General features: G+C 38.3%; 1 protein-coding gene across 1 annotated transcript in view; it reads left to right on the forward strand.

Annotated features, from left to right (window-relative positions):
* The window catches only part of SPOCK1 (SPARC (osteonectin), cwcv and kazal like domains proteoglycan 1), a 272,287-nt gene that overhangs the window by 162,054 nt on the left and 91,907 nt on the right, over positions 1–18,326 (forward strand). The window lies entirely within an intron of this gene.

The following is an 18,326-nucleotide window of genomic DNA, read 5'->3' on the forward strand; positions in this document are numbered from 1 at the left end:
TGAGCATTGAGACAATCTCCTGCCTTTAGACCAGTTTCAGAGCACTCAGTGAAACCACCCGAATACTTTTGGGTACCTTTGCCATCATTAGAACATTTTTATATTGAACAGAATGAGAAAATAACTTCCTTTTTTCTGCACTTTAATTAACATTTATAAATAGTTTTTGCATTTAAAGATACTATTATTGAATGGGTTGAATACCTCTTTGTAATATTCCCACTCCTAATATTTCTAGTTGTATGCTTTTAGCAGTACATAAAATTGGACTAGAAGTGACTTCTTGGATCATTAAGTCTAATTCCTCTGCAAAAGTATAAAATAAACTTTTTCATAATCCTATCAAGTTCTGTCTTAAAGATAATAAGGTTTTTTTGCCTCCTGTATGCCATTTGGATGAATCCTGAGCATCTAAACCTTTCTTGTTGGATACCTGCTAATATCTGGCCTAAGTTTATTCAAATCTACCTAAAACTTCTGGAGTTTTCCTAAATGGCTACTCAGTATTTATTATGAAATAATGACCTTCTGTGGTTTTGCTACATTTTGCAGTTGTTCATAGTCTTTTCTTATAAATTAGACTCTCTCAAAAAGACATTCCTCTTGCCTGCTTCAGTTTTCCTTTGTAGCAGAGATCATTGGGTTTGGCTGCTGACATCAATAAAGAAAGAAACCCAAAATTATCACTTTGTCTTCTTGCTGTTTAAACTCTTTTTAGATCTTTGGTTTTGCAGTGACTCTGAGTCATCAAAAAATATGTTAATTTTAATTTTATTTCTTAAGTTAATCCCATTTTTAGAATGGCTGTTTTATCCATGCCTGCTTTAAACCTCTGATGATTCTTCCATCAGCCCTGGTGGAATGTGTGCAGCTTGGAAGTCCTTATTCCAGGTGAGGTTTCACCTGAGCTTTCTGGAGAACAGTTCTGGCTATGGTGCTTTGTGATCTCTAAATTGATATATATTGTAAATACATGTGCAGTTTGCTGCTTTAAGCTCTCCTCCATAACATCCTGTATTTGTTTCATCCTTAATATAAACACACTCTAATTACTTCTCACCATAATGCAAAATGGTTTTTTATTAACATGATAACACGAAGGGAGCTGGGGGGAGAGTTTGAAATACGTGCCATATCTAGTTCAGCATTATATATAAACTATATATAAAATGCTGTGTTTAGAGCTGTGAGCTCTGACTAATATGTAAGCTAATGCATAAAGATGGAAAATGCATGTCAGAAAGTTAATGTGTGAATGTAAGTTTGTGCAGCAGATTCACGGGAAACACAAGCCAGGAGGAAAACTTAAATATACGAAAGGTAAAATAAGGGCAACATCGTGTTTGTTCTTCAGTGGTTTTACTGTCTCAGGGGGTTCTCTGGGAGACTGCAGAATTGGTCATATACAAATCTCTTGTCATAGCTCTTATCAGCTTTTTAAAAGCCACCATCCAAAGCTCAGTTAGCATCCAAAAGTTCCTGTTTCCCTCAGGATATCTGGGGGAAGGCAGAGTTAAAAGTTCAGTCACCTCCTCCGTGGCATTTGTTTGTTTCTGACTTCTCGGATTGGGAGCTCTTGATAGCAGAAGGGATGTTGGCTTTTTTGTTGCTTGTAAAGCTCCTCTTGCTCACTTTAAAGTGAGCAACAGATGAAAACAGTAATTGATATAAATGTCATCTGCTTGGCAAATGTCTCAAGATTTGCCAACGAATGAATAGTGAACAAATGAATCAAATTGGAAGGGATTCACTGCCTCTGAATCCTCATTCTCTAAGAAGCTGTCAGGCTTTGCATATGGAGTAGCCTCATAATTCTTGGATTTTCAATGTTTTTTCAACCAATCTGCATATATCATCATCACTATAATTAAAATACAAACAGGTTGGTATAAGAGGGTGTGGGATCCAGGAGGGCAGTTCCACTCTCTGGATTCCTGTCAGCAGGAATCACCACATTTGACCATTGGCCCACCCAATACATGGGTGTATTGTTGCTTGAGCTGTTGTCTGACTTTTTTCTGTGACTGTGTTAATCCTCACACAACTTGGAATCTGCAATATTTTTGGGTTTACCTCAGCCCAGTAAGTTTAAGATGTATTTCCTGATTCACCTTCTTTGTATTTTTTATAAAAATCTTAACCATGGAATTGCTGGAAGCAAAATTGTGATAATATTTAATATGTGCCTGTATTTTTGCTTTTTATCCCTATCTTAAATCTGTTGAATAATCCAGTCAGTCATAAATTACTATTTAATGTTCACAAATGACCTCCAATGCACCAAAAATTATTCTGTGCTTATACAATAATCTGTTTACTGGAAATTCTAAATTTATTGCTGGTTTGCTGGTTTTTGCTGCAGAAGCCTCAGGACATGAATGTGTTCAGTTGAAGTCTTTTTAGTGCTAATAAAAGCCATGCTTTTGTGAGATTGGGACTGATGTTTACAGTAAAGGAATTTTATTAAAGTTTTTCTTCAATTTCCAGCATCTTGTTATATTGGAAAAAAATGTTACACATGCAGCATTTAAAATCTGCATTTTGGTAAATGGCATTATACATTCTAATTACAGTCAATATTACAAAAAATATACTTTGTATGAAATTTGCAAATTAGGCCTTAAAAATGTTGCATTTCATTTGATGTTGGCCAGTTTGCTGCTTTTTCCAGCCGTGTGTCTTCTGTGTGATGCAGACTCAACACCCACAGCTCTTAAACCAACTAAAAAATTATCTTTATTGTTTGCAAAACAGTTCTTTATTTTACCTTTGCACTGCTGAGATTTGCCAGTTATTGCCTTTCCCTGGCAGTGAATTGGTTTCCCTGGCACCAATAACAACAGGCTGAAACTCTGATCAGTTGGGTCAGACTCTCCCACACCTCTTGCCTGGAGTTTTCACAGCTTCCTCCCCACGTGTAGGGCTCTGCTGGGGGGAGGTTTGGCTCCTCCAAAGCTGAGAGTGGTTTCCAGCAGAGTTCTGCTGAATTTCACATCTCCTTTAACATCCTTCATTTCAGGCACAAAACTTCACTAGGAAAAATGATGAAACCATATCCAAGACCACCCTAAGGAATTGATCAACAAGCTTTCATTTTTGAGTTAAAGCTTGCAAAAAACTTACGCTGTGAAGACATTTCCACAGAGGTTTGCCAGTTCCAAACTATAGTAACAACAAAGACATGAATGTCAGCTAAAATATGAAATTGGAAAAGATGGTCTTTGGTGTGTTTGATCCCTTTCAGAGCCATGCAGTTCCATCTAATGGCACCCTTAGAAATAGCACATGAAAACAATAAAAAGGGGCTTCTTGCATCAATCATTTTCTTATTTGGTGCATGTTATGTTATCAAAAATAACTTTTAATCTATTACTTCCTGCTTCTTTAATATTTCTATCATTCTCTTTTCATTAGCAAGCTTATGATTACCTCCTTGGTGCTCTGCCAGAGATCATCAGGAGTTCTACCTACAGATTTTCAGTTTAGTCATTTTGTATCAGATTAGTTCAACCAATGAACCACAGATGACATTATTTATGGACATGAGCCACCAAAGTACAGTCTGTTCAAAGCTCTGTATGTAGGTAGTACTAAACATGATTAAAAATCAACCCAAAATATTTTGCTTCTTTAAATATGTTTGCTCAGGCATCACTGTTCTACTCCCAAATTACATATAGAAAGGTGATGCTGAGCCATTCACCTTTAAGGCACAAAGATAAACACCTCGGCACACTTCGGAAAGAATATTGCTTCTATCTCAAGATTTAAAGCAGTCAAGTAATATATGATAATTTAATTCCCATGAGCATCTTCTACATCTTGAGAGGTGGGGCAGGAAAAAAACATGGACATGAGGAAGACATTCCTGCTCATTGCAGGGAGTTGGACTCAATGATGTTTTAAAGGTTCCTTCCAACTGAAACTATTCTATGATGTCTTTGATCTGTATATTCATTCTAAGCTGCTTAACCAGCTACAGCATAGAGCTGTCTAAAAGAAATAAATAAATAGGAAATATATCCTGATAGATTCCATTACATTAATGGAGGATAATTATCAGGAAACATTTCTACAAATTTGTGTTATTAAATCTTTGGGAAATAGCAGGGGCAGGAAGATTAACAAGTTTTCAAATTAGTTAAGAGAGTATTATCAAGCCTTCATTTTGTTATCAGTTATTGCATTTATGTTCTCTATTTTCACAATGAAATCCTAAAAGACTAATTGCAAGTAAATACAGAATGTTCAGTAACTGCAATTTAAGAAAAATAAATTTTCTGGCACATTCCTTAGAGTTATTTCCTACTCCAACTAGTGGTTAAAGAAAAAAAAAAAAAAAAAAAAAAGGCAAAATCTTGCACGGCAGTCACTGCAGTCAGTGTAAAATTGCCACCTCTATGAAATCAAATATTGCAATTAGATAAAGTGCTTAAAACTGTGGGAGTTTTATTGTTCTTGGATTAGCTTTTAACTTTGTAGAATTATCTGTGTAGCTTTTGCTCAGTTTGCACTCGACTCCCTGCTGAGATTTTTTTAACATTTGATCATTTTGAGAAAGTGGGAATAGAAATAAGCTCAAAAAGAAAACAAGCTTTCAGCTCTAAGCATGGAGTAGATGTGTTCTGGAGTCTTCTGACAAAATGGTTTTCCTGTCAATTCAACAAAACATTTTCTAGCAATGTAAAGAATAGTTCTTGACAAGAAAGTCTCTCACCTCAGAAAATGTGTGTAGGATGGAAAAGAAACCTTGAATGTAGAATGTGAAAAAAAGAAGTTCAAGCCTTGTCACTCAGGTAGTCTTCATCTTGTGGTGAGTGGGTATTGACTTCTCTTTCCCTGAAAGTCTGGAGGTTGCATTCCTTTCCTTTGGTGTTAATTGAAGAAGAGATTTGATCTCTTCATTAATTATGCCAAATCCACCCAGTAGGCTGGTGGTTCTGGCACTCAGCTGGCAGCCAGGATTTACTGAGTCTCTACTGCTGTTGTAAATAAAATCCACTCCCACGACTTTCCAGCACACCTTTGAGAAGTCAGTCAAATCAGAATGGTGCTGTCATCACCTCCCATCTTTGGAATGACAAATTTATTTCATGTTAAGCTTGTAAAGAGAGTCAGTAGCATACAGAGAGCTCCAACTGGCTTGAGTATTCAATTATCATTTGTACCTAGAGAAAACAAAAAATTATCTTTCATTATTATCTCTGGAGATAGAGTATGAATTTGCTCCTGGAAAAGTGTTGAGAGATATTTTTTCTCCTCTTTTCATTATTTGGAAGGGATCCAGCATTGCTGCTTTCATATTTTATTTCTAAAATGATAGCTATTAAACACACTGTATTGTGATTTGTGAAAGATGAAATCCTTTGCCTGGGTCATCAGTGGTTTCTGATGAATGCCAACTACTAAAAAACATCCCTGGTCTCCTTTCTTTTCCATTTCCTGGGACAGTGTCTTTAATAAGTAATAATATTGCAAAGTAGACTTTCCCAACAGCCCTCAACTTATCTTTCTTTCTGTGCACATGAGGAATAGGCAATTTCTGTCATTATCTCTCTGCATACTTTTCCAGGGAAAGCAGATTCCTCAGAATGTTCTGAGGACTTGCCACTACACCTGCAGGATCAGGAAGAGAAAAAGCTCATAAATCTTGTGAACACTTAGTGATGTGATTACTCTAATTACTGCAGTGTTTTGCTTACATTTTACTTTAGCTCCAGTAGACAAACTTGTCATGAAATAAACATTCTCTGATAGTCACTGTGCTTTTCTCCTCTCGAGGTCTTCACTTTGAAAAGAAATTTTGTCCCTTAGTGAGGGCTTATGTTATCTCACACATCTGGATGAACACTCCTATACAATGTCATGCATTTTTAAAATAAAGAACAATTTTGTATCTAGAGGTCTTTTACAACCGTGTCAAATTTTGAAACTGTGTTAATTTTCCAAAAAAGGAAAAAACATCCAAGGGCTAAAACATGCAGTGCATTTCATTGAAATCTCAATTTTCACTGTATTTTAATTGTCCTTCAAACCTAAACTATTGTGGAGCTGATTTTTTGGGGGTCATGGAAGGACAATCACAACAGTTCTGGTTTGTATTAGAAGCGTTTTCTACTACAGCCACAGTTCTGACCCAGACTGAATCAATAACCTGTAAATTCTTCAAGTAGCAACTCTACTGGAAAAGAATAGTTTTGTAGAGGTCTTGCTGAACATATTTCAAGTATTGCACTTATGTCACTTCTGCAAGTAAAGTTTTACAAACTTTTTATTGACATTGTTTGCTTTCAAATTTAACATATTTTGTTCAGAGTTAACATTCAGCCTGTCACCAGTGCAGATTGCAGCCTTATAACTTCAGATTCTCTTGCAATTTTGTCAATTTTTCTTGTTTCCACCTTTTTTCTTTTTTTTTTTCTCCTTTAACTGGCAAAAAAATTTTTGAGCCTTTCAATTTTTTTTTTTTTTTGCTTACTAATCTTTGTAAGAAACTATGGAGTCTGCTTGGTTTTGTTATTGCAACTGCTACTGTAAGCTTTATTATGATAATATCTAGGAAAATGTTCTTTAATATGTACAGGGAGACAGAGTTGGGAATTTTGCCTCACTGGTTTATCTGGCCTCTAGCTTTGGTCACCATGCAATCCATCTTCTTCTATGAAACAAAACACACCATTCTGATTAGTTGGCTGCTACAATCAGTGATCCTCAACTGGGGAAAACTAATTAACCTTTGTAGTAAAACATAATGTGAGGTTTTTGTTCATTTGTTTGATGAGTTAAGAAGTCAGATGAACAGAGTTGGTTAAAAAGAGATGAAAACATTAATGGCGACCCAAACCTGCTTCTCTAGTCTTGATTCCAGTCCCTTGCCTTGCAGTTCAGCAGAGAGAAATACAGGAAATTTACACATTCTCTGCTTCTTCTTTCCTCTTTTTTTTATAAATTCTCAATTTGTAACTTATTGGCATTTCAATAGATGGTTCATGTTGAACAAAAAGGACACTTTATAGTTTTGTTGCATAAATTATTCTGTCCATTATTCATTGCCCTGTATTTTAATGTGTGTGCCATAATTCTCGACAGCTTTAAATCTCTTTCAAGTCCTTTGACAGATTTTTGTAGTCTTTGCGACCCCAGTTTACCCAGAGCCCAAAAGTGCCAAGCTGAATTACACCACGGTCATTCCTGCTTAGCACCTCATCCATAGTTAATTTCTTGAGCCTCTATGTTTTATCTGTGTATAAATTTTTCATTTGCAACAACACTTTATCTTAGCTCAGAAGGCTGAGGGTTTTGTTAATTAGTTCCTTCGTTAGTTCAGAAATTTTTGCCTCATTTTGAAGCAGCTGCCTGTGTAACAGGTTCATAGTCCTTTTAATAACTCATATGGATGAAACACAATGAGAGCTTTTTCATTTCATAATGAGTTTCACCCAGCCCTGTGCAGCCCAGCAAAAATGTGAGTGCTGAAATGGAAACCCTGCCCTCCTCACAGCCGAGGAGAGAACTGCTCTGACACTGACACCTCGGGATCACCATCAAGATGAGATAAACTGCCTGCAGATGCTTGTCAGGAAATATGGGCTGGAGTTTCAGTGTTGCTGATATTCAGTCCCTCTGCTGAATTCCAAAAGGTAGAGAAAAAATGGGGATCAGTAGAGCGTGAATCAGAAGCACAGTTACCAATCCAAATAAACAGCCTTACAGCTGCTCTCATGCAACCCTCAGAGGAAGATTTAACCAGCCTCTGGCTTCCTTTAGATGGAAGAAAATGGGCTCATGAAGGAGGTATCTCAGAGCATGTAAATTCATTTCCAGCTCTGGAAAGAAACAAAAATATTTTCTATTTTATCTTTGCAAATATGTCCTGCCCTCACCAAAAGTATTGTTTACTAATTAGCCCTAAATGTGAATGTACATTTGTACCCTAATCAGTGTACAGACTGAAAACAAGAGAAGACTAGATTGTAAACAAATTAAATGGGAGAATGATTGCTTCAATAATCTGAAAGAATTTTAGGAAGATGTAGGACATAGCTAAATTCATGATTGCCTCTTGGGCATTGTGGAAAGCAGAAAGATAATGTGCTCTGGTTTGAAGCTGGGAAAGGGAGGATATGGTTAAAGAACAAGTACAGATAACAAATGTAATGACAGGGAAACAGCAGCAAAAAAGGAAGAAGATGATGTGAGAAGAAATACTGGATATTTGGTCTTGACATGGTGAGCTTCTAATGTGGACAAGATGTTCCTGAAGGAAATGGCAGTAAAAGTGCAGAGATAGAAGGAAAAACCAGAGGGGACACCTATAAAGTTTCTCAGACTTCCAAGGACTTGAGTGTAGCAGGGTAGGAAGACTAAACTATTACAGGTAAAGCACCAAAATGACACTGAGATACCATTTAGAGAGAATATAATACTTAATAGGACACATCCTAGCAGAGAGGGAAAGAACAGGCAGGAGTAGATGAAGAAATAACTGCTTCTCCAAGAGGCCTCATTTCTGTGGTTGAATGAAGCAGAAGAAAGTTTCAGAAGTAGGAGGGGAAAAGTATGAGGAAAAGGAGATTGAGGGGGAGGAGATCAGGACAGAGTGGCCAGGCTGAAGGATTGGAATCAAAATGGTTAAACACAACACTGAGTAGAGGAAGGACACTGCAATTTTTTCACAATTTTATAAAATTTTCCTTAAAACATCTGACCAACTCTTGGGAAAATAGTGCTAGAGGAGAAGGTCAGCTAAGCCAGTCAGGCAGAAGGTAGAGCACAGTCTGTAGGATTTGAGAAAAGAAAAGTGTATTTCGAAAAAGTGCAACAACATTTGGGGAAAAAGAATAGCATTCATTTACACTGATAAAGAATTAGTGCAGTCCCTAGATTTCCTTATCTAGATTCCCCTAGCAGCAGAGAAACTGTGGAAAGAATAAGAATGGAGTCCAAGGAATCAATAGTGAGAGCTGAAGTGAAATTTGGGTGGCAAGAAGTAAGGTGGTACATCTTGAGCCAACAGCACCCAAAACTGATTCCTGTGTAGTAACTCACCAGTAATTTATTTTTTTTTACAAAACCTGTTAAAGCCCCAAGTCATGTTCTGCTTTCTATCTAAATATCCACTGATTGAGTCTTACTTTTTCACACAGTAAAATCAACTTTTGAGGAAGCAGCTATAAAATGCTGAAACTATCAAAGTGATAAGGGAGTAGCTACACTGCCTTTTAACATCACCTTAAGCTCCATGGCAGAGGGGCCTATGGAGCTACGTGGCTAAAGAATATGGGAAGAAGAGATGGTTTGTGGTGCACAAGTGCTGGGCTTTGTGATTCAAGGTCACAGCAAAGTGAGACCTTAAACACTCAGTGGAAGTACCTCATGAAAAGTAGATCTTGCAGTTTCTGCAAGTATGTCAATTGAATTCATCTTCAATTTTTACCCAAAGGTGTGTTTCACCGTGTGCTGTCCCTGCACTGGATCATGTGCATTCAGTTTGTATCATAAATTAATGTGATTATGTAAATCCTGTCCATCAGTTGGGACCTTCCTGAAGCTGTAGTCACCTTTCATTAAGACACAGCCTGATAAAAGATGGGTTAATGTTTCTGATGGCCTCGTTTGAGAAGCTGGCAATGGTATAGATGTTATGAGCTCCATCTCCAGCATCCAATAACCAGACAGAGAGTGCTGAATACGGTGAGAAATTCAGCAGAATGTTTAGACATTCATAGTACTGAGCTCTATAAATCAGCAGTGCTGAATAAGCAACAGGGGCATTAGCCTATTTAGATGCTAAAGAGGATGGGATTTTAAAATTACTCAGCTCCTTATAGTATTTATAACTGGTTTAGTTTGCATGCACTTCACTAACATTCATTTTATTCTGACACAGGAAACTGCATTCTGATTATTTCTCCAAACCTACCTTGAATAGTGAATTTCGACTACACTCTGGAGGTGGCTTTGGGATTGATTATTTTTTTTAATTGTCTAATTGTTTGACAAGCCAATTCTATTCAGAAATCACACATGAATTCTTAGGTAATCGATGCTAATTGTAAAAATCCTCAGCAGCTTAATCTGCTGTAGCTTTCTTGAGAATTTAATAAGCCTACCTCATAATAAAATGTGTCAGAAGGGGCAAATATTTTGCTAGCACAGCTTGTAAGTGATTGTTTGAACCATGGTGCCAAGTATCCACAGAACAGGAGTACTGTGCAGTCATTCTTAAACAGAAATATTTGATTTAGTGCCTTAAGGGCAAGAATTTTTACTATATTTTTAAAATTCATTTACTTTCTCATCCCTACCAGCAAAATGTCAATTTTTTTTTTTTTTCTGAGGATTGCATGTTATTTGCCTTGGGATAAGCAAAAGCAACATAATGAAGCAGAGCACAGCTGAGCTGTCTGAGGATGCTCTGAGGGGGCAGCATTGATTTTCTCCCTTGCAGTTGCAAAGTGACAATAAGATTTCTGAACTTCTTGCTTCAGAAAAAAGCAAAAAAACAAAACAAAACAAAACAAAACAAAAAAATAACAACAAAACAAAACAACAAACAAACAAACAAACAAACCCCCACAACAACCAAACTCTCACATTTTTGAGCAGTAGAGTCTTTTGGAATGTAGAATTAAGAGTTGTGTTGCACATGGTGGAATAAATTGGGCTGGATTATAAAGTGAACCAGAGGCCATGGAGCTGAGCAGGACCCCAGGGTGGGTCTGTCACCTCTTCCAGACCATTCCTTTGTTCCATCAGTTCCATTCTGCCAAACTGCTGAATGTCTGGGGAGACATGAGACATCAGAGCTTTGATGGTGCTAAACTCCACAGACCTCTGCATTTGGCAGAGGATGATTTGGAAACTATTCTGTCCTCAGCTTCTGCAAGATTCATGGGTCATGTTGGAGCTTTAAAGTGTTATTAAATGCTGCCAAGAAATCTGCCTTGAATTTTAGCCTTACTAAGTAACCTGCACCTGTGTTTGCACAGCTATGGTTATGCACAGCTATGCAGGGTTCAACACTGGAGCTATAAATATGAGCTGGAGCAGGGAAATGGTGGGAAATGACTGCTCTGCCAGGCCTGGTGGAAACAATTTTGAACCTGTCTAATTGCATGAAACAGGGCATAGTGAGGATCAGCTTTCCTCCCCAAACAACTTGACAGCTCAAATTAATCTCACACACCACCAGCAATTCAGCTTCCTTGGAGATCTTGGCAAGTTCTGCCAGCAGGAAGAGGCAGACCTGATCAATGCATTATTTTAATATCCAGGTAATCAGATCCTGGGCAGAGAAAAGCCTCCTTTATTCTTCTAAAATGTATTCCTCTTTGGTAATGGGAGAAAAACCAATAAGCTGTCCTAGAAGGAAAGAGGGCCAGTACTAAAGAAAAGGTAGTAGATTTGCACCTTGAAGTGCTTGGTGCCAAGTTCTTGCATTTCTTCTCTTCCAGCATGTGAAATCCAGGACTGCTGGAGAGTCCTGCAAACTGAGGAATGGTGAATAAGATTTCAGCTTTAATTACAAACTTCCTGCTATCTCCACTCCTTCTTTGAAATTCAAGGCACTTCATTTTATTTTTACATGGTTTGGTGTCTGAGATTCCTTTTTATGTTAGTGGGAAAATAACGATGAAAAGAAAAATAATTCTCTTATGAAAATTCATGAGAACAGGCAGCGTTTAGAAGCTGTGTTATTTATTCAGGAGAGCACAATGACTTTTAAGAACACTGGGATTTTATGTTTGTGTGGATTTTTTGGTTTGGTTCTTTTCCTTTGTGTACTTTGCCTGTTTTCAAACCTATGCAGCTGTTGAGCATATGTATTAAGTCTAAAAGTTGAAAATCATTTAGAATTTAGATTAAAAAAAAATTATTGCCTGTAAGTGCAATAATCTGTTAGCTAAGACTGTAAGTGGAACTTTCAAACACCATTTTTATGTATTGAAGTGCTCAAAGGCAGAAATCCCTGTGCTTCTCTAATGGCCTTAATAAACAACCTTACCATGTTTAGTCCAGGAATAAGTAAAACTAGAACTGACATCTCAGACTGGTACTGAGATCCTGATACTGTGCAGAGTGTGTTGTCCTGGCAGTTTAAGAATATCCATATTTAAATGATGTATTATTTATTATTATTACAGACCTTGCTGCTTTCTGAGTAGCCTTGCTCAAGAAATTGCATTTGGGGTTCTCTGACTGGTGTTCTGGATCTCAGGAGTCACCTGCAGCAGCTGCATCACCTCAGTCAAACTCACCAGAGTTTTTCTGACCTTGTAGGCCCTCAGAACCTGTATCAGCTTTTCCAAGTTATTTCTTCCTTTAAAACACAGAGAAAGTTAAAAAATAAAAAGATTCCTTCATCTTACAGAACCAATAACCCTGAGGACCCTGGGCCCCCAGGCCCTTTGTTCTCTTTCCAGAGCTGGTTGCCAGCTGGACCTGGTGAGATCCATGCAAGAATCTTCAGGGCAGTTTCCCTGCAAGATGTGTCAGGGGGTGTTCTTGCAAAACCTACACTGTACAACATCTTTCAACCTTCCCTACATCCAGCTGACAAGTTCCTTCTGGAATGTTGTTTTCCCCATGCTTATTTTATAATGTCTGCTTACTGTTGGTAAGAAACAGAGGCTCGACTCTTCCTCTTCCCTTGGAAATAAAGGTTTTCATTTCACTGGAATGACACCTCGTTCACTTTCACTTCAACACTTGAGATTTTTGCTGCAACTCTTCCCTAAATTTGTCATCTCTAACTCTGTCTTCTGAGTACCAACTGCTTTCTGGGAACACACCAATGTCTACTGGTTCTCTCTGTACAGACTTAATTCCCAATATAATCTCATCAGTGTCATTGTTTGAAAGAACAGCAAGTAAGGAGAGTATCCATTTGCTGTGGGGCCAGTCTTGAATGAGTTTCATTCTGCCAAAAGGGTCCCCAGCCATTGCCAAGCCCCCATTAAAACCTTTGCACATCTACCAGTGAGCAGTGGCTTTTTTATTTCTTACGGCTCTTTTAAGCCAGATCTGCTGGGGAGAAGATATAAAGGCAGCAAGAGAAAGCAAAATAACTTAGGTGAAATTATTTCTTCGAATATTGAAATCAGGGAAAATGGTACTTAGTATAGTGGAATGATGCTGAAATGAAGGCTGCATGTTGTTATTCTTTGTATCTGACCCAGGTGGAGAAATTGCTGTAATCATATGTCTGTTCTCATTTTACAGTGTTTATATTAAATAAAGAGTCTGTATCAGATTCAATAGCATAGTACCTTTTTTCAAGGTAATATGTGTAGACTATTTTGTTCACAAATCTTGACTGGTAGTGGCTCAAGGTATACACAGCTCTTGTGAAAAATAGGAAAGGTTCTAGAAATGAGGCCAAGCTCTTAACGCTAACAGAATACCAAAATGATACAAAGAGAGAAGAGGACATTGCCATTTATACTGGCAAATTTCAGGTTTGTCATTCTTTTCCTCGAGAACAAGAGAAACAACTTATGCAAAGGAAAGATAAAAGCAAGGCAGGCACGGCTGGCTTTATCTTCAGTGTGATAAGCTTCCTTCAGGGGAACATGAACAAACTATGCATGAGGCATGGAGGAGACAGCACAGACAGTACATTTTAAACTGTTCCCACTGTGAATCGTTCCAGCTTCAGGAAGCCATTCAAGTTTGCTGTCAGAGCTCCTTCCAGCTTCTGGTACCAGCTCTGGTGAACTTTTCAATTTTGTTTTAATAGAGCTTAAAATAGTTTTATGTGACTTAGGAATTTTGGTTTGATTTAAGGTCCAGAAAGAAAGAAGGATGGGTGCAGTTAATCCTAATCTCAAGGAATGTCTCAGTGAGAGCCATAATTGAAAACTCCAGTACACAACTCACAGACCTCCAAAGACAGGTTTACCTGGAGAATCCTTGCAGTGGGTGGGCCCTCCTGTGGGTGCCCAACTCAAACCTGCCTTCCAGGGAACTGGCAAACCTCAGGGATGGTGACATGGCTGTTGTTTCATGGGAGAAGTCTCTGGAAGAGACTGTTGGGAAGAGATAGACAGCCTTTGCTGCCACCAGCCCAGCTGGGAGTGGCAATGTCAGTAAAAGTTCAATGGCACCAGTTTATCTCCATTAAATAATTTGGTTTCGTCAAGTCAGTATTCTGTACAAAAGGCCTGTTCTACCAAAAAAATGTCCCAACCAGCTCAATACTGTTCAAATAGGACCTGAAATAAGTAGTTGTATGATTTTAAGCCCAGAAAACACGATAGGTGTAAGTAATTTACAACATGAATTGAACCAAATTCTATGGTTGTGTAACATCACCGAAACACCAAGTTAAAGAACAAGAAGAGACAGTACCAATCTCACTATTTGTTTACCTGATACTTTCTGTCAGAAGACATTGTATAACTTATTTGTTGGGGTTTTTGAGAAACTTTCTGCTGTTATTTGCAGCCGACCTTTGAAAACTCACCTAACAAAATCTCCTTTGGGTAAAATGTCTTTTTCTTGTCCAATAAAATTATTGAATATGTTCTAAAGTCCTGAGGAGAAACTTCTATTTACTGTTGGCTTCCTCCTAATAGTTTGTCAGGACTTTCAAAACAACAGCCTGACAAAAGAACCTGATTCATGATTGCATTAAACCCATCAATGTTTAATCTGCCAATTTACTGCACGTGCATTTGGGAATAACTGGTCCTGAAGCAGAGTAACATACTCTTGATATTGTACATTTTTTTTGTAATGAAAAGTCTGAACATGCATCAAATATAAAATTAAATGTAAATAAATCAAACTGTAAATGTTAAGAAACAAAACATCTTTTTTTTGTGCAAGTACCTTTATTTTGACCCCTGGCTTTGCCAGAGGTTATTCCCATATATTCTCCTCTGTACTGTTCCTGAGAAAACTGTTATCAGACAGATACAGGGATTCCCTAAATAGCTCAGCCTAGGTCATCCAGTCAAGGGTTGGTCAGGAATTAAGGCTTTTCATTTTGAGGTTTGGTGGCTGGTTGTTTTTTTTTTTTTTTTTTTTAATCTGAATCAATTTAAAATGTTTTGTTTGACAAACTTTTTCTGAATCAAAAGCACAGTTCAACCCCCCGAGCAGGCTCTCAGTGCCCAGAACTGATGCTCCCAGCCAGGCTGGGACAGGGCTGGGTGATTCCAGCTGCACCCAGCTGGGGCTGAGCTTGTGGCTGCCCAAAGCACACCTGGATGCCATAAATTCTTGAGTGGAGCCACATTTCCTGGAGCTTCTGAGGTCCTTTCAGCATGGCTGAAGCTTCGTGGTTGGGAGCCGAGTGCTGACGTGCAGGTGTGGTGGCTCTGGCTGCCCCAAGCTGTCACAAACTGTCCTGGCATCTGGCTGGTGGCATCTGCAGAGCCTCAGGCACTGTCCCTGCCCCTGTGCAAGCCAAGCAGATGTCAGCTCCTTGCATTGCTGCAGTGTGTGCTGAGCAGTGTGTCTGTGTGAGGAGTCATGAACTCGAGTCACTGTGCACTCTCCCTGTATGAACTGTGAATGCTTTAAACCCCTGAGATTTCTTGATGTATTAAAATACCAACAGGCTGAATTCTGTAAAACTTACCAACTCCATAGTTCTTCTGCATTTTGGTGCATTGGTTCTCCAGTTTGCAAAGCAAAAGCAGGCAGGGTTTGCCTATAAGTCTTAATGCTTGACCAAAACATGCATGTGTTCCAGCTTCCAGTAGTAGATCCTTTCAATTCTGAGTCTAAAAGCAGGATTAAATTTGGTTGTCAAAAAAAAAAAAAAAAAAAAAAAAAAAAAAAAAAAAAGGCCTAATTTTCTTTGGCCTGGCTTGCTCCTGACACATTCATTCCAAACCAAGATGATTAGCATAGCAGAGCATTCCCAGAGTGTGTGAATGTGCACTTCCATTGAGAGGGGATTTGCTGGCTGGCTGCTTATGGCAGCCAATGTTCTTGTCTAGGTTTTAATTTGTTTGTTTGTATGTTTGATGTGCTGTTAGGAGTTACAGGATTGAAAAGCTTCCAAAAGTCCTGTCCAGCCTCTCAAAACGTGACTGCAGAAAAATGCATTTGTTTGTGGGAAATAGATGTTCCTTTTACAAGATGGGTGCTCAGCTGTGGTTTTGGCGGGGGTGTGAAACCTGGGTATCCAGTTAAAACTTTCAGCTGTTGCTCTCTTGGCCAAGCTGACAAAAATCACTTTTGACTTGCTTGAAATACAGTGGCACTTTGCACTATCATTTTGGAAAAACATGCAGCTTGAAAAGGATATAGTAATTTTTGAAAGCCAGACTATTTCTTGCAACAAAAATGGCTGCTGTGCTGCCAGCTCCATGCACCTGCAGGAATGAGGGAGCTGCAGATTTCTTGCAGCATTCCCTGCCTCATTACACATGTTATATGAAGTGCTACTAAAATTGTTTTGGTTTTGTTTCACATTCATGAAATGCTTGGAGATCTACTCCACTGTAAATCCTTGTTATTAAACATCACTCTTTCAGACAATAAACTTCCTTTTATTATCAATAGAAGATCCTGAAGATGAATGTGGGTGTTAGGAAGAGTAAATGTTTCCTTCACTGTCTGTAGGTGAAGCACAGCAGATTGGGCTGAGGTGAAACCATTGTGGTCCCCAGCTGAGGGGACACACCAGGCTTGGTGCTCCAGCAGCTGCTCTGAGAACAGAGCTCAAGCCTAAGGCTGCAAATGTTCTTTATACTCTCAGAAAAGTGATGGAAAGGGCCACCAGTCTCAATGGGCTGCTGAAATGGCTTGAAACAATCAAATTTAATTTCTTTTTTCTTTTTTTTAAGTGATGATGGGAGAGTGGAAAACATCAGCAGCTCCAGAAGAATTTTCCAATAGGAAATGGCTCTGCAATATGAATCTTGAAGGAATCAAAAAAAAGATTAAATAAATTAAGAGCAAGGGGGTGTAAGGCTGTGCAGAGATGGACAAGCAGCCCTGTCCTGAGTGAACTTTTCTTTAATGATATAGTGTAGAATACCTGATCTAGTGTAGTTCACAAATGCTGTACAATACTTGCCACTCAGATCCTGTGATTTTTTTTAGGCATCAGTCTAGCTAAGAACTGCAATGTATTTAATTTTGATGAGGTGCTCGTTAGTTCACTCACTCCTCTCCATCCTCCACGCTTCGTGGCTAATGGCTTTCATGATGATGGCACTAAATCACACACTTCGAGTTTAGCATTTCTTGTGTTTTTCTATAACTAATCCTAAAATGTTCTTCTTAACAATTTTATGTATAGCAAAGGATCTATCTTTTGAGATTGTGGAAATTAAAGTCAGTGAAAAGTCTGCTTTATGCTATGACCTTCTTCAGTCTGGAAAAGCACAGCTCCTTTCATATTTGTCTCCAGATTCTGCTCATCAGTATCTACAGTATGACATTCAAACATAATTTCGACTCAGAGTTTGTGCATTTCCAAAAGTGTAGGGTTTTAAGTAAAGCAAATGAGGAAATTTTCCTGTCAAGCTGAAAAAAACAAAAGTCATGCCTGTAATCCAAAGAGCTCAAGAAAATAAGATAATCATTACATTTTGATAACAAAGCATGGCTGGGGGCTGCAGAGAAATCAGTTACTGTGGAAAACTTAAATAAACGGTTTGTACAGTCTCAGCATAAGAGATCAGATCCACAGAGCTGCTTTAGGGGGTTCAGAGCTGAGTAACCACCCATCCACAGCATTTAGCATCTGGTGTAATCCTACCTTGGTGAGGCAGAATGTATCTGAAACAGGGAGTGCTGCTCTCTGCATTAGGACTTTTTTCAAAATAACAAGGGAATTTAGTCTTAAATACTTGGCTTCTATTTTCATCATTTATTATATTATGATTGGATTCCTTCTGTGGACCCAATCTTCTTAATAGTACTGTTCATCCCTGGCAAAGGTTAGACTTGAGAAAAACTAGGACTGAGATGAAAGAATAGAATTTATATTATTTAGCAGCTGAATGTGTCATTACATCAGAGTTGGTATTGTGTAGCAAATTGCAAGCTGTAGAGAAATTGCTTTAAAAAATATCTGTATATATTTTTCTAAAACTGTGATAAAGTCACTCAGCAGCACATTGAAATGCATTTCTTGCTGAACTGTTACATCTTTTTTTTCCTGTGGTATAAGAACAGATGGCAGTTATTTTTCTTACCAGTCTCTGCTGTGATGCTTTGCCTTCCCTTGTAAATGCTTTCAAGTGCAAGACAAGTACACACGACCAAAATGAATCTGCATTGTAACACTGGATTGGGGTTTCTAAAGCAAACTTTTAATCAGCTTCCAGCATTAGGGTGGTGATAATTACTCAATGTCC

Source organism: Zosterops lateralis (assembly GCF_965231275.1).
Source record: "Zosterops lateralis genome assembly, chromosome: 14".
Taxonomy (NCBI): domain Eukaryota; kingdom Metazoa; phylum Chordata; class Aves; order Passeriformes; family Zosteropidae; genus Zosterops; species Zosterops lateralis.